The 15,372-nt window shown below is 38.9% G+C and overlaps 1 protein-coding gene across 2 annotated transcripts in view; it reads left to right on the forward strand.

The window, feature by feature from the left end:
* RERE (arginine-glutamic acid dipeptide repeats) overlaps positions 1-15,372 on the forward strand; it is a 420,891-nt gene that overhangs the window by 94,250 nt on the left and 311,269 nt on the right. The window lies entirely within an intron of this gene.

Raw genomic sequence — 15,372 nt, forward strand, 5'->3', positions numbered from 1 at the left:
GTATATCTGTGGGTCCTTTGTTTCCCCCTGCAGAACATGTGGCCAGGACTCTCTTTTTGTTTTGTTCACAGGTGTGTTCCAAATGCTTGTTAAGAACAGTGTCAGTTCGATACATTTTTGTTGAATGATTAGAGCATCTGACCTATAGTAGGCTCAGTAGTTTTTTTTTTTTTTATGGCATGAATAAAATATTTAGGAAATTTGGGAATACAAAAAATGAATAAAACATGCTTTATGCCCTTAAGTATTTCCAGTTAGCAGTGGAGACCAATATGTAAGAAAATAACTTTAAACCTGTGAGAATTGTAGCAGTAGAATATGTGGAGGGTAAAGAGGTGGCATTAAGTTGTGGTTAACTCGCTGGGGGTGGAGATACTTCAAAATCAGTGCCCCTGAAAGGGATGAGTCTAAATTTAAAAGCCTTAGCCATGCAGGAACCTGCATAAACTCAGAACTTGTTTGTCCAATGTGAAATGAGGAGGAAGATTCCTAACATCAAGATTACTATTTTATTTTTTGTTTTTAAAGAGTAAGATTAGTAATAGTCTCCTCTTGGAGAAGGATCTCATAGAAATTTTCAAGTGCATAGTTTTTTCCTGGGCAAGTTATTAACCAGAGTGCTTCTCTACACAACATTCACCAATTCTTTGTTCCTTTCCCCGTTTCATTCTGTACTTTCCAAGCCTTAGTTATTTCAAGCAATTGATCAGTCAATAAGTATTTATTTGTTAAAAACTCACCTAGGTATGGGTGGAAATTGCTTTGTTGTTGTTCAGTCGCTCAGTCAGGTCCGACTCTTTGCAGCCCCTTGGACTGCAGCACACCAGGTTTCCCTGTCCTTCTTCATCTCCCAGAGCTTGCTCAGACTTGTGTCCATTGAGTTGATGATGCCATCCAACCATCTTGTTGCTTACTGGAAATACATTGATCTCATTAAAACAACAACAAAGTCCTTGGCCAATTAATTGTGTGCCTTACCCCCACCAAGGGTACACATTTAAATAAATAAGTGTTTTAGAAAAAAAATCAGGGCTTTTAATCCATTAATGATAGATAGGCCTGCTTTTACTAGTCCAGAGGAAATGGAAAATTATTTGAATACAGTACTTGTGACTCTGTAGAAGCCCTTTCTTTGGTAGACACATCTTATCTCTAGCTTGAAGCAGATGGCATATCTCCATTGTTTGTTCCTCTGTGTTTGTTTTATGTAAACTGGTATTATTTTAATAATTTCATATGTTCTGCTTTGGTAGGTATGTGTAGAGGATTGTCTGTTGGAAATATATCTATCTGCTCCTCCCCTCCTACCTCCTAAGGTGTCTAAATACCCCTTAGGCTTCTTTGGATATTTAGTAATATCTTGAGGACATAAATTGGGAGCACAGAGAATCAGATCACTTAATTTCATCCAGTTCGCTGGCTGGAAGGCTTAGACAATAGCATGTTGAGATTGCTTGCCTCTGTATGCAAGTCTTGTTCCATTGGGATGAGGAGGACTGGGAGGGAGGAGCCAAAGAATAGGCTTCCTACTGAGACAGGGGCTGCCTGTTGTGATCATTGCTTTGCTTGCAGGACCCAGCTGAGTACCTGTCCAGACACTCCTCCTATGTTCAGATAAAGTAGCAGCAGTGGTAACAGAATGAAAAGCAAAATGTTGTCTTTCCTGCCCTCTCTCGCATTCCCCCTCCCCACTTTTACTGAGTAATGTTCTCTGTAAACAAATAATGAATTGCTAACCTCACTGAGCTCCTTGGAAGAAAAGCTATGACAAACCTAGACAGTGTATTAAAAAGGGATGTTACTTTGCCAACAAAGTTCCATATAGTCAGAGCTATGGTTTTTCTAGTAGTCATGTACAGATGCGGGAGTTGTACCATGAAGAAGGCTGAGTGCCGAAGAATTGATGCTTTTGAACTGTGATGCTGGAGAAGACTCTTGAGAGTCCCTTGGACAGCAAGGAGATCAAACAAGTCAATCCTAAAGGAAATCAGTCCTGAATATTCATTGGAAGGGCTGATGCTGAAGCTCCAATACTTTGGCAACCTGATATGAAGAGCTAACTCATTGGAAAAGACCCTGATGCTGGGAAAGATTGAGGGCAGGAGGAGAAGGGGATGACAGAGGATGAGATATGAGATAGTTGGATGGTATCACCAACTCAATGGGCATGAATTTGAGCAGACTCTGGGTGATAGTGAAGGACAGGGAAGCCTGGTTTGTTGCAGTCCATGGAGTTGCAAAGAATTGGACACGACTTAGTGACTGAACAACAACCCCCCACTGCAGGAAACGTTGGTTCAGTCTTTGGGTTGGGAAGATCCCCTGGAGAAGGAAATGGCAACCCACTCCAATATTCTTGCCTGGGAATTACATAGACAGAGGAGGCTGGTGGCCTCAGTCCATGGGGTCGCAAAGAGTCAGACATCACTTCGTGACTGAACTGCAATATCACTGATGGGGCAATTTGGGCCCAGGCTGATTGTTTTCATCAGTTTCTTACCAATGAGTCCATGGTGGAGTTTGTGCTCACAAACTCAGTGTTCATTAGAGCATCTCTTGTGGGCCCTGCATTCGGCTCAAGGCTTTGCTTGAATCATTTCATTTCATTGTTGTGATAACTGTATGTAGGAGGTACTGTTATAGTCACATTTTACACATGAGCGTATACTTGCCCAAGATCACTCTGTGAGTGAATTGTGGAGCAAGGACAGTGTTGGCCATCTGACTCCAGAGCTGGCACCTTTCACCATCAGACTAAAGTACCCAAAGACTGGACAGCTTGGTCAAGAGCTGGGGCTGAAATGTTGCCTCCTGCTCTTAGAGGAGCCGTGAGGAGAGAGCCTCACTCACCACTAAGATCCCCTGGAAAAATACCCAGAATTACATCTCACTGCTGGTGAAATGAAAGAACTGTGTTAGCCCCCAGAACTGAAGAAATTTCAGCTGACTTGGTGCCTTGTTGGAGGTCAGAGGTGATTGACTTCCACCATTGCTTTTTTCTCATGAACTCCAAGGCTGTTCTGCTTTTACCCATCCAGCTGGCTTGACTTTCTGAATTTTGCGACTCAAGCACACACAATGTAGTTGGCACAAAGGCAGTTCTCTGTGAATTACTGGACTCTTTCTCTTGAGTGTGGAAACAGGCCCACTGCCTCAGCTGGTGGGGACTGAAAAGCAGCAGGGGGAGACACTGCATTTTCATCTGACCTTATTTCTTAAGAAAATCTTTAAAGCTGTAGAAATCTGACAGCTTTAGAATTTATAATTTTAGGAATTTATGTGAAAGGCCAGTACTCCCTAAGGTAAGCTCACTTCTTTTCCTTTCATGTGTCATACCTGCTCTTGTTCTTATTCTCACACTCTCTCTGAGCAAAGAAATGGAGGCTATAGTGGGGGTAGTATTAGTAAAACAGATGTTTCATACTTGAAATTGGATGCCCTTAGCGGTCTTATGTGTTAACCACTCTTTAACAACTGTGTTTACTATTGAAACTGGAAATACAGATTTGATTATAGCTTAACCAGCTTTATTTTTGTACTGCTCTCCTGTAAATGGATTATTTTTAGTTTAAATTTTTGCTGCAAGCCCTTTTCCACTACTTAATTGACTCTTCAGTTACCACTTGCAGTACACATGTCAGCATTCCCATGGACGCTAAGCACACACAATGTAGTTGGCACAAAGGCAGGTTCTCTTTGAATTACTGGACTCTTTCTCTTGCTTTTAATGCTGAAAGTGGAGTCCTTTCTGATTTCCTTCTAGTTCTCTAATGGAAATCTAGGGAGTGTATGTCAGTCTCCCTTTAAAGTCCTAATAGCTCTTGGTGGTCATCATAAAATTACTCATCTGGAAAATAACAGATTGCAAATGAAACAGGTGTCCCAGTAGTATTTGTTTTGCTGCCACCTAATGATACCTCTGTTTGAGTCACCGAATACTTCCAGAGCATAACCTTTACACTGGGCTCCCACATCTTAATTTGCCACTTGGCACATTTAGTTCTCACAAACTAGAAACAAATTTTGTTTCATGAGAAACTGCTTGCCAAGTTTAATTTAAGTCGTCTTAGAGGATTATTAATGAACGTGTGAAGTGTATGTGAACACTTCTTATTGACGAAACAGTGGCATTAAAATTCAGCACTGTTCTCAACAAAAGAGAAAGTGTGGTGTTTGGGAGATACTGAAAAACACCACTGTTAACATGATGATAAGCTTGCAGTTTTGCCTCTAACTAGTATTTGAAAACATTCTCTATTTTATCAGTCTTATTCTCTTAAAAAAAAAAAAACTTTTAGCTGTTTATGGACCATATCTTTGAATAAACAAATGGGTAAAATGCTTAAACATTGTTTAGAAAATTTATGTTAAATTCTTTGAAACTAGATAATGTGTTTGTACTTTTGCTTTTATGGCATTTATCTTTTAAAAGCTTTTACTATAGGTAGTGATATGTTTCTCATTTTATGTATACTAAAATTATAATGATTGAATCTGGTTGTTTTATCATTCAGTTTTTGATTTCTTGGATTGTTTCTGTGTTTTTCCTTTAAAACACAAAAAACTGAGTTTTTGTTGTTTAAATGGATCGCCTAAATTTCAAGAATCTTGCCAGCAGGTGGCAAAATGTTGTACAACTTTATGTATGAAGAAAAATAGATTTCAGTTCTGCTACCTGTGTTTAGGATCTATCTTTTGGCTTCTTTGGCTGGATTTCTTTCCCTCCCACCACCCTCTGAAATTTGCAACTCTGTTCACCAGGTGACCAAAGCACATCCTGAAACTTTAATGGTGTGTGACAGTAAATTTCTTAAATAACTAAGGTTTTCAGCAACATTTTTGTTAATGTTTGTCTTTCAGCAACATTTTGTTACCTTCAAGTTAGGTAATATATATACATGGACTTAATGAATCAAATGTGGTACACGATTTATTCATTTTTTTTTAACACTTTCCTCTTCCATCCTTGGGTCTTACTCCCCAGAGAGCCCATTGTAACTTTTTAAAGCATTTCTTTTGTTAACTCAGTGTTGAGAAAGGACATGCTTATGTTTTTATTTTATATTTTAGGTATTATTTGCTGACCTTGCCCAATGAGAGATGAGAGTTTATCCTTTTTATATCACCTACTTTCTCTTCCTCCATCTTCCTAATGCAGTTAAATACAGTTTGTAATTAAATCAGTATAGAATATTTCTGTTACAAGGACAATGTATATATTTTTATAGCTGAAGCACATATTGTATTATGATTTAATTTTCTTTCTTGTACAATGTCATCTTCTTTCCTGTTACTAATTCATTTCTTTCCCCCACCTCCACCCCTTGGTTTGTTTCTTTGCTTAATTTTGTAGATTCCTATCTTGAAATCAGCCTCATAGTTTCCAACAATACTATATAAAATTCTTTCAATGTAATGGAAAATGTATGGGAAATCTATAAATCACTCTTGGTGATATCCCTCCTGGAACGCCTTCTCTTGATTTAATGTCTAGAACTGCCACATGGCTGTTGGAAGGTATCCTTCCCTTTTGTGTCACTCTGGACATCATCTTAGGGGCTAGTTTTTGTAGATTTTTTTTTTGGGGGGGGTTCCTTTTCATTTGTGAAACAACTTCCTGAGAAACAATGTCTAGGAAGTAAATGTTTCAAGGCTGTGCATGTCTGAAATGCCTTTATTTTTTACTCATGCTTGATTCATAGTTTGGTTGGACATAGAATTTTAGGTTGGATACTATTTTTCCTCAAAATTTTGAAAGCATTGCTTTATTGTCTTCCAATATTCAGGAGAAAAAAGCCTGGTCAGTATAGAGTGTACACTAAACTGAAAACTAGGCTTAAGTTGTTATTAAAGGAGTGCCTTTTGAAAGATAAGGAGGACACCTAGTTGGTTGAAAGTGAAAATCACTCAGTCATGTCTGACTGTTTGCGACCCCATGGACTATACAGTCCATGGAATTCTCCAGGCCGGAATACTGGAGTGGGTAGCCTTTCCCTTCTCCAGGGGATCTTCCCAACCCCCAGGAACTGAACCCAGGCCTTCCATATTGCAGGCAGATTCTTTACCAGCTGAGCCCCCATGGAAGCCCAAGAATACTGGAGTGGGAAGCCTATTGCTTCTCCAGTGGATCTTCCCAACCCAGGAATTGAACCAGAGTCTCCTGCATTGCAGGTGGATTCTTTACCAGCTGAGCTAACAGGGAAGGAATGCCATTTTAGTTCCATATGTTAAAAGAAGGTAGTTTAATCCCCTTGACAGTTACAGGTACCTTCGCACTTTTAATGTTTACTTCCACAATATAGCTATAGGGGATTAAACTACCTTCTTTTAACATATGGAACTGAAATGGCATTCCTTCCCTGTTAGCTCAGCTGTGGGACTTCCCTGGTGGCTCAGATGTTAAAGCATCTGCCTACAATGCAGGAGACCTGGGTTTGATCCCTGGGTTGGGAAGATCTTCTGGAGAAGGAAATGGCAACCCACTCCAATACCCTTGCCTGGAAAATCACATGGACGGAGGAGTGTGGTAGACTACAGTCCATGGGGTTGCAAAGAGTCAGACAGGATTGAGCAACTTTCACTTTCATATATAAAATAGATAATTAATAAGGATCTCCTGTACCGCACAGTCCTTCTCACTACCCTGTAATTACCTATATGGGGGCTTCCCTGTGGCTCACATGGTGGTGAATCCGCCTGCAATGCAGGAGACCTGGGTTGAGAAGATCCCCTGGAGGATGGCATGGCAACTCACTCCAATATTCTTGCCTGGAGAATCCCATGAACTGATGGGCTGTAGTCCGTGGGATCGTGAAGAGTGGGACATGACTGAGTGACTAAGCACAGCACAGACCTATGTGGGAAAAGAATTTTAAGAAGAGTTGATATCGGCTTCCCTGGTGGTCCAGTGGTTAAGAATCCACCTTGTGATGCAGGGGACACAGGTTTGATCCCTTGTCTGGGATGATCTCATATGCTGAGAAGCAACTAAGCCTGTGCACTACAAGTAAAGCACACAGCGCTTTAGAGCCCGGAATCAAAACTACTGAAGCTGGAGCACCTAGATCCTGCAACAAGAGAAGACACCACAGTGAGAAGCCTGTGCACCACAACTTAAGTCCTCATGCATCAGTGAAGACCCAGCACAGCCAAAGATAAGTAAGAATGGATATATGTAAATCTGATTCACTTTGTTGTACAGTAGGAACTAAAACATTTTGAACCAACCATACTCCAATAAAAAGGTGCTAGCTCCTTGGAAGAAAAGTTCTGACCAACCTAGACAGCATATTAAAAAGCAGAGACATTACTTTGCCAACAAAGGTCTGTCTAGTCAAGGCTATGATTTTTCCAGTAGTCATGTATGGATGTGAGAGTTGGACTATACAGAAAGCTGAGCGCTGAAGAATTGATGCTTTTGAACTGTGGTGCTGGAGAAGACTCTTGAGAGTCCCTTGGACTGCAAGGAGATCCAACCAGTCTATCCTAAAGGAAATCAGACCTGAATATTCATTGGAAGGACTGATGTTGAGGCTGAAGCTTCAGTACTTTGGCCACCTGATTCGAAGAGCTGACTCATTTGTAAAGACCCTGATGCTGGGAAAGCTTGAAGGCAGGAGGAGAAGGGGACAACAGAGGATGGTGAGATGGTTGGATGGCATCACCGACTCAATGGACATGAGTTTGAGTAAACCCCAGGAGTTGATGATGGACAGGGAGGCCTGGCATGCTGGAGTCCATGGGGTCACAAAGAGTCAGACACGACTGGGCGATTGAACAGAACTGAACTGATACTCCAATAAAAGTAAAAATCCCTTAATTACATATGAAATAGAATTCACAAATGATAAAAGTTTTTTTCCACACAGTTTATTGTGTTGATAAAGCCATTTTTTAAACTGTTAAATAAAGACTAGAATCATGAAACTGGATATTTTATCCAGTTTCATGATAAATAAAATATCTTTGATGTTGGATATGTTAGGAATTTTTAAAAAAGCTATAATGGCTTTAAAAGCAAAACCCAGCCATTTTGTTGAAGATAAAAAGTTTTTTAGTTAATCTGCACTGATTTGTTTTTTTAGTAAGAATTTTCATTTAGGAAAGATTGTGATTCTTATATTTGATCATAATAATTACTATGATAAAATGAGGTAATCAAGAGAAAACACATATTAAATGGCAAGTGTCAATTCTTAACCCAGTTGCTAATTCTTACTAGGTGGTTGTCTTATTTGTTGGTTACTATGGCTTTCCTCTTGCCTTTGTAAATGATCACAAAAGATAAATTGTTTCTCATCCTACACCTACTAAATTAGTTCCTATGTACTGTTGAAAGAGAGATAGCTAAGAAGATTTATAATTCAGATTCTGTAGTAAGTCTTATTTTAGGATAATGTGCTTTTCTAGTTGTTTGGGCACCTTTTTGGCTTTTTCCCCAGGGGTGTTAGTCTTTGGCTGGAAAGAATAAACTCTAGTTCTCCATAACACCTGACTGCAAACTGCAACCATAAAGCCTTAGACTGTTAAAACAAACATTTCTCAACTTTATAGCAGAGACTTCCTGTTTTTAAAGCTTTTCTGACCTTCCTAAGAAAAAGACCAATACCGCTGAGGTTACATCCTGTGGTTATTATCATTAAAAAAAAACTATTGAATTTTTCTCTTGTATAAATGATTAATGCACCAAAAAAATGTAGATAGCACTGGACAGTGCTATCTTTGCTAGGCCTTCAATAAAAGATAATAGAACCAAGTCAGCTTTTAATGCATCTCTGTTTGTTCAAGGTCTGCTGTAATTGGAGTGTCAGGAAAATCTCACATTAAAGGGACCTACCCTATTCTGGGGAATTTGTAAAGGAAGCATTTGGCAGTCATTTCCTTTTGCTTGTGAAAATGAACATGCTTTACATTATAATCGTTTAAACATAGAGTCTGGTGATGGGGCATGCATAGTTTCACTGTAGAGTTAACTTGCTCTGAAGATTAGAGGGAATGTTCACTGTTTAGGTTCTATTGTTAGAATGAATCACATGAAGTAAATGTTAGAAAGTTAGCCCGTGCCTTCCTTTGTCCTAAGTTGTATTTCCTGCAGCCCAAATATTTGCTTTATCTAGTCAGTTAAAATTAAACTCGAATGGATGTTCAAATGAATGTTTCCCTCCAAAGAAAAGAAAAGAAACCATCCTGTATTGTTAAGGGCAGACATGCTTAGACTCTGGCTTTTTATTTTTGTTTTAATTGATGTATTAGATGTTTGAGTAGATATTTTGAACTAGAGTCTTCTGACCTTTTTTAGAGAGAAGTGGTTGGTTTTTAAGCAGAAAAGTACAGGATCTTTAATGCCACTTGTGATGTTGAATCTGGCAAATGGTACTTATTTAATGTTTTGAAACATTTGCATTTATATTTTCCCTTAAATAACTGTTGGTGATTTATATTTTCCCTTAAATAACTTCAGTTTATTGGAGGCAATAGTACAAGAAAAAACAACAACAAAAAATTTTTTTAGGAAAAGGGCAAAACAGTGTTTTGGATTTGTAAGCATTGTCTGTTTAATATTTTAAATTCTTGATATGGTGATTCCAGCTGGGGATTTTAGTTGTCTTAAGATTACTTCCTATAAACTTGGCTGGATCTCCACACTGATTTTTATCACATATTGTCAGGCCCTATTCTAAACATCCTGTCAAGGTCCTGAGATTCTGAGCTGTTTCTTCTACAAAACTCTTTGTTTCTTATTCATAAAACTTTTCCAAATGAGAAATCTCTCTTCTTAACTGTATTTTTGCCCTCTCAAAGTATCACTCTCATGGAACATTATAATTTCATCTATACAATCTGAGATCTCTAGTAAAGTTTTAAAAATAGAGATGAAAATGTCCTTAAAAATATTTAAAGCAGATGCTGTCTTAGAGGTCTGTCTTCTCTCAAGATATGTTTCATATCTCACATCCATGAGAGTGCCACACACTTGCAAAAACTAAAACCTCCAGATCTGGCCTTTGATCAGCTTCCTGTGTCAGAAGAGTTTGCAGTGAGTGCACACTGGAGCCGGCACTTCATTTCTACTCACTGTTCTTAGAAAAGCAGGATTTGGTGTGCTGCATGCTGTTTGTTTTTTTCCTCCTTTCTTTCTAGGAATGTATTTTAATAATGTTGATGATTTTGTTCTCTATGAAATAGCACCTAAATATTTATTAGCAATTTATCACTCAAACATATACTTGAGTCTGTATTGGGAAGTGTAAAACAAAAGTAAACTTGTAGTTTAATGTCCAGTCTTAATCTTGTACCTATGCATTTAATTTGGAGTATGTGATGTTCATAGTTTTACCCAAGGTTAGCCTCCCTGATTTGTAGAATCTGATTTATTTGTAGTTATTTTAAAAGAGCATATTAAGTTTCCAACAGTATCCAGGTTGAAATTAACTCAGATTTATTCTGAAATGTAAAAGAGTAGCTATTAAGATTCTGGCATTAGAGACATAAGAATTCACTTTCCCCCAATAACTTGGAATATTTGCTAATTATTGCATTGCATATGTGAATGGTTCTCTTTGTGAATCTTTTTCTGTATGTACAATGATCATCGCTATCCTGGTTGGTTTGTATTCATGTTTCTGTTCTTCTGCACCCTTACCTACGGAGCAACTGTGTGATTTAGTCATTAAATGTTGGCTGAATGGAAAGTGATGTGATTAATGAATGGGATAGGTAATTAGGCAGGCTTCCCAGGTGCAGTAGTGGTTAAGGAATCCACCTGCCAGTGCAGGAAACTCAAGAGATGTGGGTTCAATACTTGGGTTGGGAAGATCCCCTGGAAAAGGAAATGGCAACTCACTCCAGTATTCTAGCTTGGAAAATTCCAAGGACAGAGGAGCCTAGTGAGGTACAGTCCAAGGGGTCACAAAGAGTAGGACACGACTCAGCAACTGAACTTGCACACATAGGTAATTAGGTACAAAGGTATTTTTTAAAATCGTGTTAGTAAACCTTGATTTACTGTTAAGACTTGCAAAGTATGTATTAGATGGTAGTTAGCTATTATTAAATAATATGTTGTTCAGTAGTACTAAAAACTGAAAAGTATATTATGTTTCATGTGCTAATAACTCTGATATCACATACATTTTAGGGTATGTCATGATTTCCTTTAAAAAGAAAGGGCATACTATTAATTCTTTATACCAGAGTAACAGGAGTTTATGAGACGAGTTTGGGGAGGCCAGGACGTGTTGGGGAAGAATATTCTTATTTTGTTGAGGATGATTTGAGAGTGTCTGTGGAATGCCTTCTGGTTGAGTCCAGAGAGAATTAGCAAACTGAATCTGTGGCTAAGGAGCAAACTCAGGGCTAGAAGAATGAAACATTGTCATAGAGGTATCTTGAGAGTAAATCTTCTCACCCATGAGAGATACCAGGGTGTGATAAGAAGAGAGTGGACACTGACTGCCTGTATTCAGGAGCAGTCATGGCAAGAAACAGAGGGCGATCAGGTCTTAGGAGATCCAGGAGAGTGTGTAGTGCACAGCTCAGGGAAACCACCAGGTCACACACAGGGTAACGGGGCCTGCTCTTGGGAAGAGTGCTGTAAATTGGTCTAGTTTTTTTGGAGAGCAGTTTGGCCCAATCTTTTTGACTGAAAAGTATACATTCATTGAGCTAGAGATTTTAGTATAGAAAGCTATGCCAAAGTGACAGCACAAAGTTTGTTGCAGTAATTAAGGACTTGTTAATTACGGTACTTCCCACACAATAGAATTTTGTGTTAATGGTCTGCTGCAATCTGAGGGAAGCAAGATGTCATATAGGAAGAATAGTAGAATTTTATTATCGTGAAATAAAAATCAATAGAGTGAGCCCCTAAACGAATGAATATATATGTTCTTAAATATTTGTGGAAGTTTGTGTGCAAATGTTCTAGAAGAGAGTCTGGAGAGAGAGACTTCAGCTTGTTGAATGGGATTGCTTGTGCTTTCTGTAGGAACAGATAATAATCAATACATCCAAAAGGGCTTCAAAAAGAACTATATATTGGTATTTTTCTTTTGAAAAGTTTTTTGAAAAGTTTTGTTGTGTGGCGCCGCTTTGTGAATTGAAAGAGGGAAAGTAGACGTTTGCTTAACATCGTATATCCATAGTCTCCATAGTCATTCAAAACAAATCGTCTGCATCCTAAGAGAGTATGCAAACATTGCTAACGATACCAAGACAGCCCTTGACTTGGTCCTTGTTTGCCTGATTGATTTTGGTAATCCTTTGACATTTTGATTCTTAGGTGAGCCAAATTACTTGATCTGAATGATTTTATAAAAGAATACAAACGAATTGCCAGTCCAGGTTTGATGCATGATACTGAATGCTTGGGGCTGGTGCACTGGGATGACCCAGAGGGATGGTACAGGGAGGGAGGAGGGAGGAGGGTTCAGGATGGGGAACATGTGTATACCTGTGGTGGATTCATGTTGATGTATGGCTAAACCAATACAATATTGTAAAGTAATTAACCTCCAATTAAAATAAATTTATATTAAAAAAATAACAAAATAAAAACCTAAGAAAAGTTAAAAAAACAAAAAAAGAATGCTATAAGAATGGATGTTGATTGGCTCCACTGGAGACAGACCTCACTAATTCTTGCTAGATGAATGTTATTTTTAAACTTTCATGTAAAAATGTCATCTCCTTCCCCTTTGGTGGTTTTAAGGTGTGGTCCAAAGCTGCTGTCTTTCGACCATGTGGCCACAAGTCTTCTGTCTATGACAGAAGCTGGGTGGCAGAGAGAGGAAGGCATGGTAGTTGTTCAAGGTTAAGGTTCTGGAATAACCTGAGCCCTGTTCAACTATTACCTGCTAAGGTTATACTTGACATTTCCCCTGTGTACTGTTCCTGGTCATAGCTTTAATGTTAGTTTAACTAGACTTTGTATTTAATTATAAATGTTAGGGTAAAGTCAGATGTCAGCTCACTTTGCTGCATGCTGAGGCCTGTAGAATACGGAGTGCTTTGCTTCTAACCACATCTGTTGTCTCCTCTCATTATCTGTTAATAGTACTCAACTTGACAGGGTTGTTTTGATAAATGAAGAGTGTTCTAAAACCCGGAGCTGGAATTTACGTGGAATGGAACTTAGAACAAAAGGAAGACTTGAGACATAGACAAGGCTGAGGTGAACTCCTGTGGGAACCAAGCAGTGCCTTGTGAAATGCTGAAAATAACAAGCTTAATTTGGAGGTGATGATGGGGAATACCCAATATTTTTTCATTCATCTCACTTTGCCTTTTTCTTGTGTGCTGGTGTGCAGAACATCTGAGAAACTGTTGTTGTAAGAACTTCCCTTTCTTATCTACAGATCCCTTAATTTACAGGCTCACATTAATGATGTTTAAAATGAATTCTTCACTTTGAGGAGTTGGGAAGGGCAGTTTTGGAATGTCTGTCACCAATGACTTGAAGTCCTCAGGGCAAAAAAAAATTTACAGAGTCTTCCATATCAGGGAAGTAGAGTTGTTTTAGAGAGGCGATAACTGAAAATAAAGAAAAAGCTAGGTGTAAACTGAGGGGTCAGGATCATACCCCTTCCCCCACTTAGAGCAGAATTTGGTGGTACTTTTGCATTCAGAGAAACTTAAAGACAAACTAGTATATAATGTACTTTCAAAATGTTATATTCTGTTTATGTTGTTCTCTGTGTGCGTACAGGATTTGGTAGTCTATCCAGCTTACCTTTGTGGTTTGCCCCTTGCCTAAATGCCACATAAGTAGGAAGAACTTGTCTTGAATATATTAATGATGACATCTGTACTTCACTGACTCAAGATTAAAAGTATGGCTTGCAGATAGGTTGGGTCTTAGTGTTTTTGTGAGTTATCCTAGGCACAGTTATTTACATCTCTATAAACTGGAGATAAAAATCTTTATTATACTTTTAATTTTTTGATTTGCATAGATGCCATTTGAGAGAGGCTTTTTTTGTGCCAACAACTGTGCAGAGAATATGCAAATGAGTAGAACAGGGTTGTTGCCTTCAATTCAGTTACTCATTTCAAAGATGTGTGTGCTTGGTACCAGGTATTTGATGATGAGCAAACATACAGAACTTTCTCTGATGGAACGTTAATCAGAAAGTCACACCAATGAGTTACAAACTGAGATAAATGCTCTCAAGGAATGAACTCAGTTCCCTGAGAACTTATTATAACAAAGAAACTTGACCTAGAATGGGGCCTCAGAGGAAGCTTCTCTGACATTTGACATTTGATACTTGACTTGAACTCTGAGGGAGTAGGCTTTTTTAAACTCTGTGTGTGTGTGTGTGTGTGTGTGTGTGTGTGTGTGTGTGTATGTAGGGGGGCGCTTGGGGGATTGGGGATGGCAGGGGATATTTGTTTTCTAGTGGGAAAAGGTAGTGATGACTTTGGTAGAAATCCTAACACCTTGGGGAAATTGAAAGACTGATGTAATTAGAAAGTGGGGGGCTGGGTATAGATGGATTAGCAGAGGGTGCAAGCCTGGGACAGAAGAACAGAAGTGCTGTCATAAGATGCTGTCAAAACATTTAGAATTTTTGTGAGACTAGGAACAGTATGAATTTAGAGCAGTTTGGTTGCTCTCACTAGCCCTTTCCAACTTGGGATAAACCAGCACTTTTTATCATGCTGTAGACCAGAAACAAAACAAAGAAACACCTATCTCTTCTGGTCCTACCTTCGATCTAGACAGAGCTGGTGGGAAAATGTAAATGTGTCCCAGTACAGGAGTGGCTTTTGTCGCTAGGCTTTAGGTTTGATTTCATTTCTGACATGGATGGAGTGATCTCAGAGCTGCTTGGTTATGAGGTGGAAGCTGCAGGTCCCCTCAGGTGATCTGAGCAAGGAAGGTGTTAAGGGGAGCTGATATGCCCTTGTGTGAGGATCATCTCTGATTTGTCCTCATCACAACAACATTTCAGGTGGCAAAGGCATTATGCCTCCTTAGCTCTTGCTCTCAGGACACGTGCTCTGTTAGTAGTTTTGGAGAGAGATTTCTGTCTCCGTAGAACAACCTGAGTTTTTAAAAGAAATCAGAATGATGTTTAATAGCAAATGTGCAAGTCAGTTTGGTTATCTGTGCCATTGAGGGCAGGATCTAGGTTCTTCTCTATGCTTCTCCTCCACCCCTAACACTACCCTCTTGTTGAGAAGCTTTGGGCAAATCACTTAATCTAACATGTGCCAGTTGGAAAGGGTACCTATTAATTCAGCAACTGGACTTTGGAAGATCCAATAACATGTATAAAGCTGTTTGAGAGTTATATGAAACTTGCCTGGAAGGTGAAAGGTGTAATAGTAAGACACCAAAAGTGATCAGTTAAATTTTGAGCCTGTAGC

The sequence above is a fragment of the Ovis canadensis genome, chromosome 12, assembly GCF_042477335.2.
Source record: "Ovis canadensis isolate MfBH-ARS-UI-01 breed Bighorn chromosome 12, ARS-UI_OviCan_v2, whole genome shotgun sequence".
Classification (NCBI taxonomy): Eukaryota; Metazoa; Chordata; class Mammalia; order Artiodactyla; family Bovidae; genus Ovis; species Ovis canadensis.